Below are 14,356 nucleotides of genomic sequence, written 5' to 3'. Positions count from 1 at the left end.
TCAAGATAAAGGAAAATGCACATTTGCTGAGATTTGTGCTGGGGACCCAATTGCCTTCTCTCTCTCTACTCTGATTGAGTCATTATATCAGATTTTCTCCTTGCTTGTGGACTTCAAATCCACATGTTCCAAGCTTTGAGAGTCCCTCAAGGTGACTTTTTAATTCCCACTGGGTCCCATAGTTTCACCTACCTGCATTTGACAACATCTCGCTGTTCTAGGGATTTTTTAATGTCTTCTAGGCAATTCTGTGGCATGCTTCTGTCAGAAGATATTGTACTGGAAAAGCTAGAAAATCCCTAGAGATGACACTTTTTCATTTCAAAGTTGTTCTCTTCTGGTGCCTTTTTCAGCCTCTTGAGTTTTTTCCCCCTTTTTGACGTTGCCCTGCTTTGCTCTCTTCCTCAAGAGTTTAGTTTGCGTTACCACATACTATTAGTTTATTTGATGTTTTCAATGTCTTTGTACATCAGGATAACCTGGGTAAAGAGTGTCTACAATGGAAAGAGATAAGATAAAATACACAATATTTTAAACAATTTTGTGCATGAAACCATATTTGTGCACACTGAGTGATCAGAAAGCAAAAGTGTCTCTGTCTCCGCCACTCCTATGGATGTTTTTTGATTCTGAAGTATTTTGGAACTAGGAATTCTAGCTAAGCAATGCTCAACTTGTTCAAGGAGAACTCTCCTGCAAGAATGAGCATAGTCTATGAGGGGCAGAAAACATTGTATTTCCTAAGACGCCAAGAAACTGGGCAATGAGTTACGTAGCAAGATCAGGAGAAGGGTAGTTTGGCTTGCAAGAGGTAAAGGATGCCTAGAAACATGGACTTCAACCAGATTAATCAGCTTCATGGACTTTTTCCCAGCACATGCACTTGACATTGTTAGATTGCACTCAATAGTTAGACACTTTAATTTAAGGAGCAAACACGCCAATGACTTGTTGAAGGAAACTAAGCTTTGTTGTAGGAACTCCATTCTGAGAGAGGAAAGTTATTCAGAATTGTGTGAATCTAACCTAGCTACCTCTTGGAAGATCAAAAAAGGACTCATGGGAAAAAGAAAAGGTGGAGAAACATCCCTGAGGGTATCAGTTTACATCACAGTGGGGTCAGGATAGAGAGACAGAGAAGGAGGATTCTTCATGTGACTCAAATTATCCGTGTCAGTGTTGTCCACTGTGAGGCACTCTTCACTCTTCAGTGCTAAGCGTTGTTGCACTTCCAGCAGAAGCCACTCCTGAACAAGTACATTACACTATACAACCTTGTGATTCATGGATCTTATTCTCTCCAGACTCTGGTTTGTCTACATGAGAGCCACAAATCTCTCTCTTTCCCTAAATAAAGTTGTGTCTTTGCTTTACTAGGCCCATGCATCTCCTAGAATTACAGAAGAAGAACGAAATCCACCTTTAGAAAGAGAGTTGGCCTGCCCTTCTCCACCTTCCACAGCTGCAGGCCTGGTCTTTCAGGGGAAGCATAAAAATTCTCCTCCATTGTGTTGATTGACATGTTTCTTCCACTACAGGGACCTTGGGAAGTCCCTCTGTATCTGGAAGAAGAACCAATTTATCATGGCATCCCTTCCATGGGTTTCCTGTGTGTCCACATTGCAGGTACAAGTAGAACTTGAAAAAGATCACTTTTTGATGGACAGTTCTCAAAATCTCTGGCAGCTGTTTTAGAATATAACTCCCAGAATCTCTTTTCTCCAATGGCAACATCCATGTTTCATTCAAGCACAGTAACTATGTAGTGTCCTGCTCTCTTAGATGCTGCCCAGTCCTTTGTTTTCATTTTCGGTGTAGAAAAACCCCTCTTTGGGTTTGTTTTAAGAAGAACTGGAGATAAACCTAATTGTTATATTGCGTTCATTGGCAATCATGGCCTGGGATTTGGCTCACAACACTTGGGCAAAGATCCTTAACAATGGGCACGAATGGCTTATGGAGTCCACTGGTTGGAGGAGGAAGTCTTAGAAGCTGAAACCCAATAAAGATGCAAACGGATGAGAAACAATTGCTCATCTGTTCCTTTGCCTTCTCACCTCTGGCCCCATATTGCAACTCTTTGACTATTTTTAAGCATTGGTTTACAAGAAAGGCCCAGAGGAGGCAGAACAAAGCTGGATGCGGTCAGCTGCGCATTGGAGCCTGAAACCAAGCCTTTGGTGTGGCCAAGCAGGGCCAGAAGCCTATAGCTTGAGAAGTGTGCTTGGCTGGAGGTGTGAAGATGGGGTGCTGGTTGGAGGAAGGAGCAAATGACGCAGTTCCTGTCTTATTTCTTGCTGTTTGACCTTCTTGTGGACGAACCAGACACTCCCGGCTGTACTGGGAGAGAAAGGAAGGCGGTGGAGGATCAGAGCACCAGCGTTGGAAGCATCAAGGCCTCTTGGCTGAGGATGGAGCCCATGGCTTTGATGGCAGGTTGGACATCCCTTTTTTCACTTCTCATCACCATCATTTTCTTTTCCTGCATCTTATTCTCTTGTTGCTCTCCTTTCATGTCTTTTCCTTAGCCTTCTCAGGAGTGGTCTCTCTCTGGGACTTGGAGGACCATCTGGATCCTCTTCAAGACTCTGATGGCCATCAAAGTACCCCGATAGGAAACATTTTATAGAACCAGAAGTGACGCCTTGTCATTCTCTGTTGTTCTGAGGGCATTACATGTGGATGTACTTTCTCCTGTCAATATATGGACATCTCATAAAATTTGTATGGTTTTCTTGGGCAAGGATTCCTCAGGGTGGTTTTGCCAGTTCTTTGTTCCAAAATAGAACCCATTGCCCTGGTATTTGTAGGCTCTTTCCCATCCTTTCAAAAGGACCTTGTGACACTTTGCTTGTCCTCCTCAAAGATTCATAAAATCCCAAAGGGCATCCAGTCCAACTCTATTCTAGATTTCCCAACAGATCACCAACCAGCCTCAGATTTAAACATCCAAAGAAGGAGACACCACTGGACCCCCAGGCAGCATATTCCACTGCCAAATAGCTCTTCTCATCAGGAAGCTCTTCCTAATGTTTAGGTGGAATCCCTTTTTCTGAAATTCAAATCCATTGTTCTTTGTTCTAGTCTTTAGACCAGCAGAAGACAAACTTTTCCCCTCCCCCATGTAACATCCCTTCATATATGTAAACATTGCAATCATGTTCCCTCTTAGCCTTCTCTTCTCTAAGGTGAACATACCCAGTTCCCTCAGGTGCTCTTTGTAGGACTTGGCTTCTTGACGTTTCACCATTTTCATGCACCTTCTCTGGACACCTTCCATTTCTTCCTTGAACTGTGGTTCCCTGAATTGGACACAGTATTATTCCTGGTGAAGTCCGACCAATGCAGAATAGAATGGTATGATGATTACTTCCTTGGATCTACATGCCATGCCTTATGCAGCCTAGAATCACTTTCCTCCCTCCTTCTGCTCTCCCTTTGTCTGCACCCAACAGAGTATGGAAGGGGAAGATGACCGACTCCTTACGTTCTTCTTTTCTTTTCCAGTGGCATTCTCAGTTCTTTTCTGGAAGGGGACACATGCAGGTAAGCAACAGGATTTCATGCAGGGGGTCAGTGCCCCAAAGTTGGGTTGTGAGATCTCAGGAGGGCCTAGCCTTGAGCCTTGGGTCTTGGATCCCTTCTCAGGCCTCTGGTTGAGTGGAAAGAGTCCCTGAGTGGGAGTGCTCCTTTCAATGATGCAAAAAGTGGTCCTATCCTCATTACTGAAGCTTTGTGTTTGTTTTCAAGTGTTGGTCAGGAGGACAGGGCTAACGAATACCCTTTTATTTCCTTTTGTAAGGTGCTTCTCTTCCAGCCCCTACACTCTCCTTGTCCCCTGAATTCAGCACCTTTGTGAGGGGAGAATGGATCTGGTTGGAATGCAAAGCTCCAGCAACACAGACAGCATCGTGGTCCTACTTTTGTCGAGTAAATGGACAAGATCAATGCCCCATATACAAGGACCGGAAAACAAATTATGTGCTAAGTATCTCCACAAGAAAGCTGCAGTCTAAGGAATCTTTTGCTTGTTTTTACAAAACAGAAGACGAAACAGGAAGAAGTTATAAGTCTCAAAGGAGTAACAGCATAGTCTTCTTCATCATAGGTATGTCTTTGCTTTTGTGGTGAATGCATTCCCCTGTTCTCAAGGCTAACCTGGTCTGGAGGGTGCAGGTACATGTCCTTCAATAACATGCCTACAGTTCAAATGTATGTATACACAAAGCATGGCTTCTTAAGGAATTTGGTTGGTGTGCTTCTATGACAGTTAGGGAGAGCAATGTCTTAAATTGTATTCTCTAACTGGCCAAATGGTTTTCCCTCCTTCTTTTCTGGGGGATCTGCAGAGCAACCTCAAGCTCCAGTTCTCTCCCTGGACCCTCTGCACCCCGTTTACACCCCGGGAGAAGAGGTCGCCCTGAACTGCGTGGCTCCTCAGAGACAAGACGTGATGAGATATAGATTCTTCAAGGAAGAACAAAACCAGAGTCTACTATTATATGAAGTGGAAAGACCGCGCAAAGCTTTCCTAGTGGGTGCAAATACTTCTGGGGGGTACTCCTGCCAGTACTACATTCGGACCCAGGATATGCGGCTGATTCAGTCCCTGAGAAGTAACACGAGTCGCATAGTTGTAAGAGGTGAGCTGTTGGTGATGCAGTGGAGTTACAATGTTCTTGTTGACTTGATAGTAAGCAAAGAAAGGAGGCAGTCTAAGAGTAGTATGAAGGAAAAAATAGCCTTCTATTTATGTATGTGATTTAGATCCCTTCTTTCTCGGAGGTTTTTTGGTTTTCCCCTGACGTTAAGTCCAGTCATGTCTGACTCTGGGGGTTGGTGCTCATTTCCATTTCTAAGCTGAAGAGCCAGTGCTGTCTGTAGAGACACCTCCAAGGTCATGTGGCCGGCATGACTGCATGGAGCGCCGTTACCTTCCCACCGGAGCGGTACCTATTGATCTACTCACATTGGCATGTTTTCGAACTGCTAGGTTGGCAAGAGCTGGAGCTAACAGTGGCTGCTCACGCCGCTCCTGGGGCTTGAACCTGGGACCTTTTGGTCTCCAGCTCAGTGCTTTTACACACTCTGCCACCGGGGAACGGGAAAAGAATTCAGATGGCTTTCAATTAGGGCTATAAAGACTGTCATTGATTTGAATTGTGATTTCATTTTGATTTGCATCTTCTGATTTTTTTTCTTGTTTTTAGATTGGTTCTGTGGGAGGGAGGTGAAATTTCCCCCAGAAAAGTCCTTCCTTCTGTCAGTTCCACTGTTTCTGGTGGTGGTGACTTACTTGATAAAAGCTGAAAAGAAACAAGTGTCATAGATCTTGCATGCAAAATATCTGGGATACAAGGTTATTTTGTGAAACCAGATTTACAGTAAAACTGGATATCTAAGCATGAGTGAATAAAGGACAGGGATTCAGAGGAAGAGCTTGTGTGGTGGAAGCACCACTAAGTACTGGAAGGTCCCAGGTCCTGAATTATATTGCATGGTTGGGAGAGAGTGGAAGTATTAACTTTACAAAGCCCAGATTGTTTAATCAGAATACTCCATAACTGGATACCTAACCAGGCAGGATAGCAGTGATAGATCTATGGTTCCCCATGAAGGCCTGGTTTCTATTCAAACCCACAGATTCAAGACCCCAGAGCCATTTTATTATTCCCTTTGTGGATGATTCTTCTCCAGAGCTTCCCATCACTCCAGAGCTGACAATAGATCCTCCATCAGGAGAGGTAGCGGAAGGGCACACCCTGCTTATGACTTGTTCTTCCAATGGGAACAACACAGAGAAGAGTTTCCATTTCTACAAGGATGGAGCTGAGATTGGGGTCCCCAACCAGGGGTCTCTGAATTGCTCCGAAGGGTCTGGTGGTGCCCCTTCCGAGGTCTCTCTGAGCATCCACCTACAAGCCCAGCCCAACCACACAGGGGAATATACCTGCAGGTATGAAGTAAACATGAGTGGCAGGTGGATCTTGTCTCCCTGGAGCCAGAAGGTCAACGTCACAGGTGAGTCCTTTTGGGGAGGGTGGCTGCATTGCTACCTAGTGATTAGAGCTTTGTACTGAAAGGGGATTCTTATTACTGTGTTTTGCTTGAAATCAAATAACGTGGTGGAGATGACGGGAGGAGAAAAGCTGTGTTCCTTTGGGGAGCCTCGACTGCTACACATGAGGTGTTGCAAAGAAAACGGGACCATTGTTGGGGATTATCGTCACTCTGGGTTGAGGGTGCCATACATCTGGATTAGGCCCTTGTTCTGTCGGGTCCCAGTTCCAGCCACAAATGCTGCTTATTTGATGTTGATATTCAGCCTGTTAGGGTCCTTCGGCTCTCACTTATGAGGATGGTTTCCATGTGAGCACAGATGGAAACCCATTTCTGGATTTAGTGCAAACCACAGGAATGGAATCCACTCCCGAATTTAGTCTAAAGCTTAATGAAGCTTCCCAAAGGGCTGGATTCTATTCTCTGTAGTTTCAACACCTTCTTTAAAGCTTATGCATTACTCCATTGATCTGTTAGCCACCTGCTGCCACCAGGTGTTCTTCCAGGGATGATTGAATTAAATGTGCAATGTGTTGTTCATTCCATTCTATTTATTTCATGCAAAAATGGATAACTGGGTGAGACTGTAGCAGCTTTCAAACCCCCATTTTTATTTCAAACACTAAATGAATTTTTTTGTGACACAAATGAATGTCAAGAAAAAATCACTCTTAAAGTGTGAAAAATATCATGACAGTTTACCATTTTCTTCATGGGTTATCTTCATGTGTTTGTGAAAAACACATGTGTACACAGTCCTTTATAATCTTTTGTCTTTTCCTTTCTGGAATCTGTCTATAAAAACTTGATCCAAGTTACCTTCTGAAAGTCATATAAGAAGATCCTTTTTCCAGGACAAGGAACTGGAGGCGTGATTTTTTGGGGGGCATTTTAACAGCTAGCCTTAAGGGTTTCTATATTGAAAGTATTGTTACTAATCCACTCTGAATTTTCAAGAATATGCTAAAATTTGAGACAAAGAATGCGTGGGGAACAGTAAACATTTTGCTCATTTGTTTCCTTTATCAGTTTCCAGTTCTGTGCATTTTCAAACGTCATATGCAGCATGGTTTGCGGTTCTATTTCTAATCCTGTTGGTGATTCCTTTCGCTTTCCGCTTCAGGCGAACGAACTGTGGTATGTGATAGAGCTGGTGGGGCCTCCTTCATAGTTTTCATATTGTAACCAAGGGTCTGTAACATCCCTGGAATCCACCTTCTTGCTGGACTTGTTGGTAATTTGCCCAACAAGACAATGAAAATGACAGCAGAGATCATATTTCCACCAACTTGTCTTCTCTTTTCTCTGAAAGTATCAAAACCTCATCAAGAATGTGAGTCTGGAGAAAACAAGAAGAATCGGAAGGAACTTCATCGGCTGGAATCCAAAGAACCAACAGACGGAGACTTACAGGTAGTGACAGACAGATTGGTTGGTTGGATTTTCTGTAAGATGTAGCCTCCCATCGCTGAGACATTTGTAATTATTCCTCAGTCCAGTCACTCTATATGAAGTTTGATATAATTTTTGCATGGGCTTTTGAGACTCATAATTGTAGGGTGTATGTTTTTCCCAAATTGGGACATAATTTGTTCTACTTGGGTTCTATGTCTGGGCTGCAAGTTAATCTGCTGCAGGGCTTTAAATGAACAATCCAAAGGGACGAATCTTATGAAAGAGATTCATCTCCTATTCTTAGAGTTCAGCAGTATGAATAGCTTTTAAAAATCTTATTGATAAAATTTAGCTCATTGGATAGCACACACAAATCGTATTTACTTGATTCAGCACTAAACTGGAAACGTCCAGCTGTCCCTGGTCTCTAGCCTCAATTTCTCTTTGCTTCTGCAGGGCTCAGAGGTGGCTTATGCCCATCTCGCCTTCTCTTCTGCTTCTCCTTCTTCTGGATCAGTGATGGAGAGTGTGGACCCACTGGTGCAAGAGAAAGGAGTCATGTATGGTGAGATTCGCACCAAGAGAACAAGAAAATAAAGATTGATTTATAGCATTGTATTACAACAATAGTCAAGATAAAACCACTGTGTGTTTTAATGTGTTTTAGAAATGTTTTATCTTTGTATTATTTTGTTATTTGTTCATTATCCTTATAGGTTGGTACGGGAAACAGAAACAAATAAATAAATGCTAAGCAATGAAATAAATAAATGTTCAATTGTATTTACTTGTAGCCTAAGATCCGATGGTATAGGACAGGATGGAAATTTTAAATAAAATAATATAAAGAAAACTAGAATTCTGTTGGTCTCATAGCTGTGTGTAATTTCCTCTGCTGTTTGCTGAATCTATGGTGCCTTCTCTCTTAAATACAGCCCAGCCCCACAGTTTTGTCTTCCGATGTAGAAAAAGCCTTCTGATGGTTCATGTTAAAAAGAACAGGAGACCTATTATTATCATCACTAATGGGCCAGCATTTGGCTCACAACACATGTGTCTTGACTTTGGGCAGGAATGGTGCCTGGGGTCCCCGGCTTGGAAGGGTCATCCTGAGGTTCGACTGAATCCCTCCAGATGCTTTTGAGATCTTTGAAGGAGGCTGGAGGCCAAAACCCAAACCAACCTGCAGGCTGGTGAAAAGCAATTACTCATTTGTTCCTTTGTTTTCTCACCTCCTGCCCCACTCTGCAACTTATTTAGAAACCCTGTTGTGCTCAAAGGGCCAGGAAGGGGGGGCAGAGCCAAGCCGGATGCGGTCAGCTGGGCCATGGGGCTGGAAAGCACCTCTTTGGTGTGGCCAAGCAGGGCCAGGAGCCCATAGGCTGAGTGTGCGCCTGGCTGGAGGTGTGAATCTGGGGGGCCGGTGGGCAGAGGGAGAGGAGGTGACGCAGTTCCTGCCTTGGTCTCTGCTGCTGAAGCTCCTTGCAGATGAGCTGGACAGGCCTGGCTCTGTCTGGAGGGAAAGCAGGCGGTGGAGGATCCGAGGAGCAGCGCTGGAGGCATCTGGGCGTCTTGGCTGAGGATGGGGTCCATGGCCTTGGTTGCAGGTTTGGACTTCTCCCTTTTCGCTTCTCACCACCCTGCATCCCATTATCATATCATTGCTCTCTTTTGATGTCTTTCCCTCAGCTTCTTTATGTGGATCAGGGGTCTTTCCAGCATTTAAAGGACCATCTAGGGCTACTTGAAAACTCTGGTGGCCCTCCTACACCCCGATGGCAGGTTTTTTGAGGAACCACTACTAACGCTGTTGCTTCTGATGAGCTTTCAATATGCTGTCGATCTATGGCAACCCAATGGGTTTTCTTAGGCAAGAAATAAGCTCTATGGCATCTGGCAGTGTTGCATCAGAATTCAAAGTAGGAATGCCGCTGCTTAGCTTCCAAGGTCAGGCTAGATCTGGTGCTTTTAGGGCATTTAAGCTGATTTATGGACAGAAGAGAGGCTTTATTTCCTATTTTGAAGGAGCAGGAGCGAAACAGCATTTTCAAGGGGGAAATGGCAGCCTCTATTGCACGCCAACAACAGCCAATTTGAAGAACCAGACGTAATATTTTGTCATTCTCAGTTGTTTCTGAGGAAATTGTGCTTTCAGATCTTCTGTTAATTTCTGGAGACTTCATGAGCCTACCATATTTGTTGGCTGTCTTCCATCCTTCCAAAGCTCTTTCTGTCATTTTGCTTGTCTTTATTGATATCTCTCCCACCTTTGTTTGCATTAACCCAGTGGAGTGTGGAAGCTGACCAACTCCTTTCTTTCTTTTCCCCTCTTTCAGCAGCATTTGCAGTTCTTTATTTACTGGATCCCTTTGCAGGTAAGAATAAGGAATGGATGCCATTATCCCAGTTGAGGGGTGAGAGACCTCAGGAGGGTTTGGCCCTGAGTCTTGGGGACTTCTTTGGGCCTTTAATTGATGGGGAGGAGTCCCTGGGTGAGACCACTGCTTTGAAAGGTACAAATAGATATACTTTCCTCAATACTTAGGTTTTGTATTTCTTTTTGTTGAGGTCAGAAGGAGAGGACCAAAGGACACCTCTTTCCCTTTTTCAGGTTCACAGGGAGAGGCATCTCTTCCAGCCCCAACACTCTCCTTGTCCACCCCGTACAGCACATTTTTAAATGAAGAAATGATCTTTTTGGACTGCAAAGCTCCAGCAGGACAGACGGGATCGTGGTTCTCCTTCTCTTGAATGAACAGATCAAATCAGTGGACTTCATACATGGAACAGAAAGGAAAATCTTTGGAAATCCCCACAACAGACCTGGAATCAAAGGAAACTTTTATTTGCTTTTACAAAACCAAAGATAACACAGGAAGAAGTTTTCAGTCTCCAAGGAGTAACAGCATAGCCATCTCCATTATAAGTAAGGTATTTGGTTTCGTGGTTAATGAGTTCTCAATGTTCGTCTGGTCTGAAGGCTCCACATTTTGGGGGTGGTTGATTGGCACCTGAAGGATGCCGGTGGAGGAGGGAGAGCAGAGTGAAGGGATCCCATTTTCTAAGTTTGGTTCTGATGGAACAAAAAGTATCCTTTTAGTAACACATGTACAGTCCAATTGTATATATAAACTTCTCAAAGCATTTTGTTAGTGTGTTTCTATAAAACTTTGGAGTTTCAGCGTTTCATAATTTTGTATACTAAGTGGCCAAATGGTTTTCTCTCCTTTTTTTGTGGGGAGCTGCAGAGCCTCCTCGAGGTCCAGTTCTCTCCCTGGATCCTCAGTATCCCTTTTACATCCCGGGAGAAGAGCTCAGCCTGGACTGCGCGGCTCCAGAGGGACAAGACGTGGCCGGATACAGATTCCTCAGGGAGGGAAAAACCCAGGAAACTAAGCAACTATTCCTTGAAGGGAAAGAACCCCGTCAAGCTTTCCAAGTGGATGAAAACACGAATGGGACGTATGTCTGTGTGTATTGGATTCTGACTGCAGAAGGGCGGGAGGTTCAGTCCCAGAAAAGCAACACTGTCTCCATCGTGGTGAGAGGTGAGTGACTCCCTGTCAATTTGCCCCCAGAAAAGTCTCTCTTTATAACAGCTCTACTGATTGTTTCTGGTGGAGTTGGTAGACCCCTTAAAATGTTTTTGGACTTCAACTCCCATTCATCCTACCGGTAGCTAGCATAGTCAATGGTAAGGAATTCTGGATGTCATTTGGAGGGACACAAGATCCCCACTTTAACCCTGTTTATTTTATTCTTCTCTTTCTATTATTTCTTCTTTGCAACTCTATTTCACTAAGACAGGTAGGACAAGTGAAATGGAAGGAAAAGTAAGCAGCCATTAAAATCTATTTCCCTCAGAAAAGGACAACAGCCAGAGGCAACTTCGGGACAATTTACCATTGTCTCCCCATTTGTATTTCAACTGAAGTTCTGAACCAGGAATATATTAACACATGATATTTGAACCAGAAATCCATTAATTTAAAATAGCTTTTAATTTCTAATGCTTTACCTAATAGAAACGGATGGGCTCTAGAATGTTTTTCCCAACTAAAGACAAAAGTTGTATCTTGTCTACTAAAATATCTGTGATAACAAGCTGCTTTCAGGATCTGGATTTATTTTATAACGCTGAATATCTTTAGTGAAGGAAGGAAAGGAATTCAGGGGAAAGGGTTAGTGGTCTCAGGTTCTGGATTTCATTGCATGGCTGGGGTGGAGTGAGAATGTGAGTTGTACAAGACTCCATAACTGATCATCCAAACTAGATACTGACTGAAAAGGACCCCAGTGTCAGATCTCCCATTCCCCATGAAGTTATCTGTTGCCGGCAGGGCTTCTGTTCAAAGTCACAGAAGGACGGTCACAGAGCCATTTTAGCACTTCACTCATCTTCTCTTGATGATTGTTCTCCAGATCTTCCCCTGACTCCAGATCTGAAGGTGGATCCTGCATCTGGAGTAGTACTGGAAGGGGACACCCTGCTAATCTCTTGTTCTTCCAATGGGAACCACATGGAGAGAAGGTTCAATTTCTACAAGGATGGAGCTGAGATTGGGGTCACCAACAAACAGGGGTCTCTGAATTGCTCCAAAGAGTCTGGTGGTGCTCCTTCCAAGGTCTCTATGGGCATCTGCCTACAAGCCCAGCCCAACCACACAGGGGAATATACCTGCAGATATGAAGAAAACATGAGCGGCAGGTGGATCTTGTCTCCCAGGAGCCAGAAGGTCAACTTCACAGGTGAGTCCATTTGGGGAGGGAGACTGCAGTGCCTCCAAGTGGACAGAGCTTTCTTCCAAAGGTGGATTTTCTGTTTTTCTGTTTTGTTTAAAATTGAAGAACCCGCTGAAGGGAGGAGAAAGGCTTGATGTGATCAGATGGCACCAAGTGTTACACATGAAGCATTGCCAGTGAAGGTACAATAGCTGGGGAACACCAGCAATCTGGATTGTGGACCACATACATCTGGATTAGACCCTTGTTTCCCTTCCATGTGTGAATACTGCTTCTTTTCACTGATAGGGTGTGTTTTAAGAAAATTGACCCCGGGAAACAATACACTTTCTGCTTGTTCTTTTCTTTTATCAGTTTCCAGTATGATCCACAATTCATACATGCTATGGTGGGCTGTTCGATTCCTGATCTTGCTGATGATTCCCTTCTCTTTCTGTTTCGCGAGGAAGGTCAATGGTATGTGGTAAGAGTTTGTGGATACCTCTTTTCATGGATTTAATAAAGTTCCCAGAGAAGAGAGTAATGTACAGGAAGATTCTGTTTTGAATCATTAACAGAGCAGGAAAATAAAGGAGGATTATTACAGAAAGAAGCTTCTGAATTGTTATTTTTGGATATTTGAAAGACTGCCTCCTTACCACATGAGACGGCCCCAAATCTGAGAGGAGGCTTTGTTATGTGTCCAAATCTGCCCGAAATCTGAGAGGAGGCCCTGTTGTGTGTCCCAACAGATTTACACAACAGACTTGAAATTCTTACATCATTAACAAACAATCAGGAAACACATCTTGTGGAGGACCACAGTTTCTTAGAAACCACTCAGTGGACCACCCTGGATCAATGCGCAGGGGATAGCCCTGACGGGGACAGTGCATCACCACAGTCACACTTATGTAATCATGCAAATGCTCCATCCCCAATCATAGACCAGGAGCAACAGGAACATCCTTGGGAGAGTAATGGGCTCTCGGATGTATCTCAATGGATTGTCATTGATGAATGCACTGGGGATGTTGAGGAGGAGGACAACACTTTACACCTACATGATTCACTTCAACAGGAACACTCTTCAGGGGACATACACACTGTCTTGCACAAAAGGGACCCTGTCAATCCTCAAAGGAAACAGGTCTTGGTAGTAGGTGACTCCCTCCTTAGAGGAACGGAAGCCATCATTTCCAGACCGGATGGGATGGCTCGAGAAACATGCTGCCTCCCGGGGGCAAAAATACACCATATCATTCAGAGGCTCAGCAGGCTCCTAAAGCCCCATCACCCTCCCCACCTTATGTTGATTCATGTAGGTACCAATGACACCGCTAGGCACACTTTTCAAAAGATCACAAATGATTTTCGAGCTCTGGGAACAAAGCTAAAACTGTATAATGTACATGTGATCTTTTCATCCCTCCTCCCCGTTGTAGGACACGGCTCTACAAGGGCCAGAAAAATAGTACAGGTCAATAACTGGCTCAGAAAATGGTGTCAAGAGGAGCATTTTGGCTTCCTTGACCATGGTCTACTCTTCCAAGAGGATGGACTACTGGCAAGCGATGGGGTGCATCTCACACAAGTAGGAAAACATCTTTTTGCACACAGACTCACAAACCTCATCAGGCGCACTTTAAACTAGATCCACTGGGGGAGGGGAACAACAGCCTGGCGAACACTATATTACCCACGACCACAGGGATCCGCCAAAAGGCTAAACGGAGGGCTGCACAAACACAGCAAGGACCAAGTACAGAGAGCACAATAATCCCAAATAAACAGCTCAAGGGGAGGTCACAGGGGCTTACATGTCTTTACACTAATGCTCAGAGCATGGGAAATAAGCAAGACGAACTCCAACTCCTAGCACAGCACCACACATACGATGTCATAGGCATCACTGAAACCTGGTGGGATGACTCCCATCACTGGAATTTAACCATTGAGGGCTATAACCTCTTTCACAGAAATAGAACAAAGGGGAGAGGAGGGGGAGTAGCTTTATATGTCAAAAACAGTTACGTTGCAGAAGAAATGCAAGACTGTAATCCAGGAAACCAGCTTGAAAGCATCTGGATAAGAATCAAGGGAACCGGGACTCAAAAAGACCTTGTCGTGGGTGTCTACTACAGACCTCCGAGTCAGGATGAAGGACTTGATGAAGCCT

Source organism: Anolis carolinensis, chromosome 6, assembly GCF_035594765.1.
Source record: "Anolis carolinensis isolate JA03-04 chromosome 6, rAnoCar3.1.pri, whole genome shotgun sequence".
NCBI classification, from domain to species: Eukaryota; Metazoa; Chordata; class Lepidosauria; order Squamata; family Dactyloidae; genus Anolis; species Anolis carolinensis.
This window is presented reverse-complemented; position numbering follows the sequence as displayed.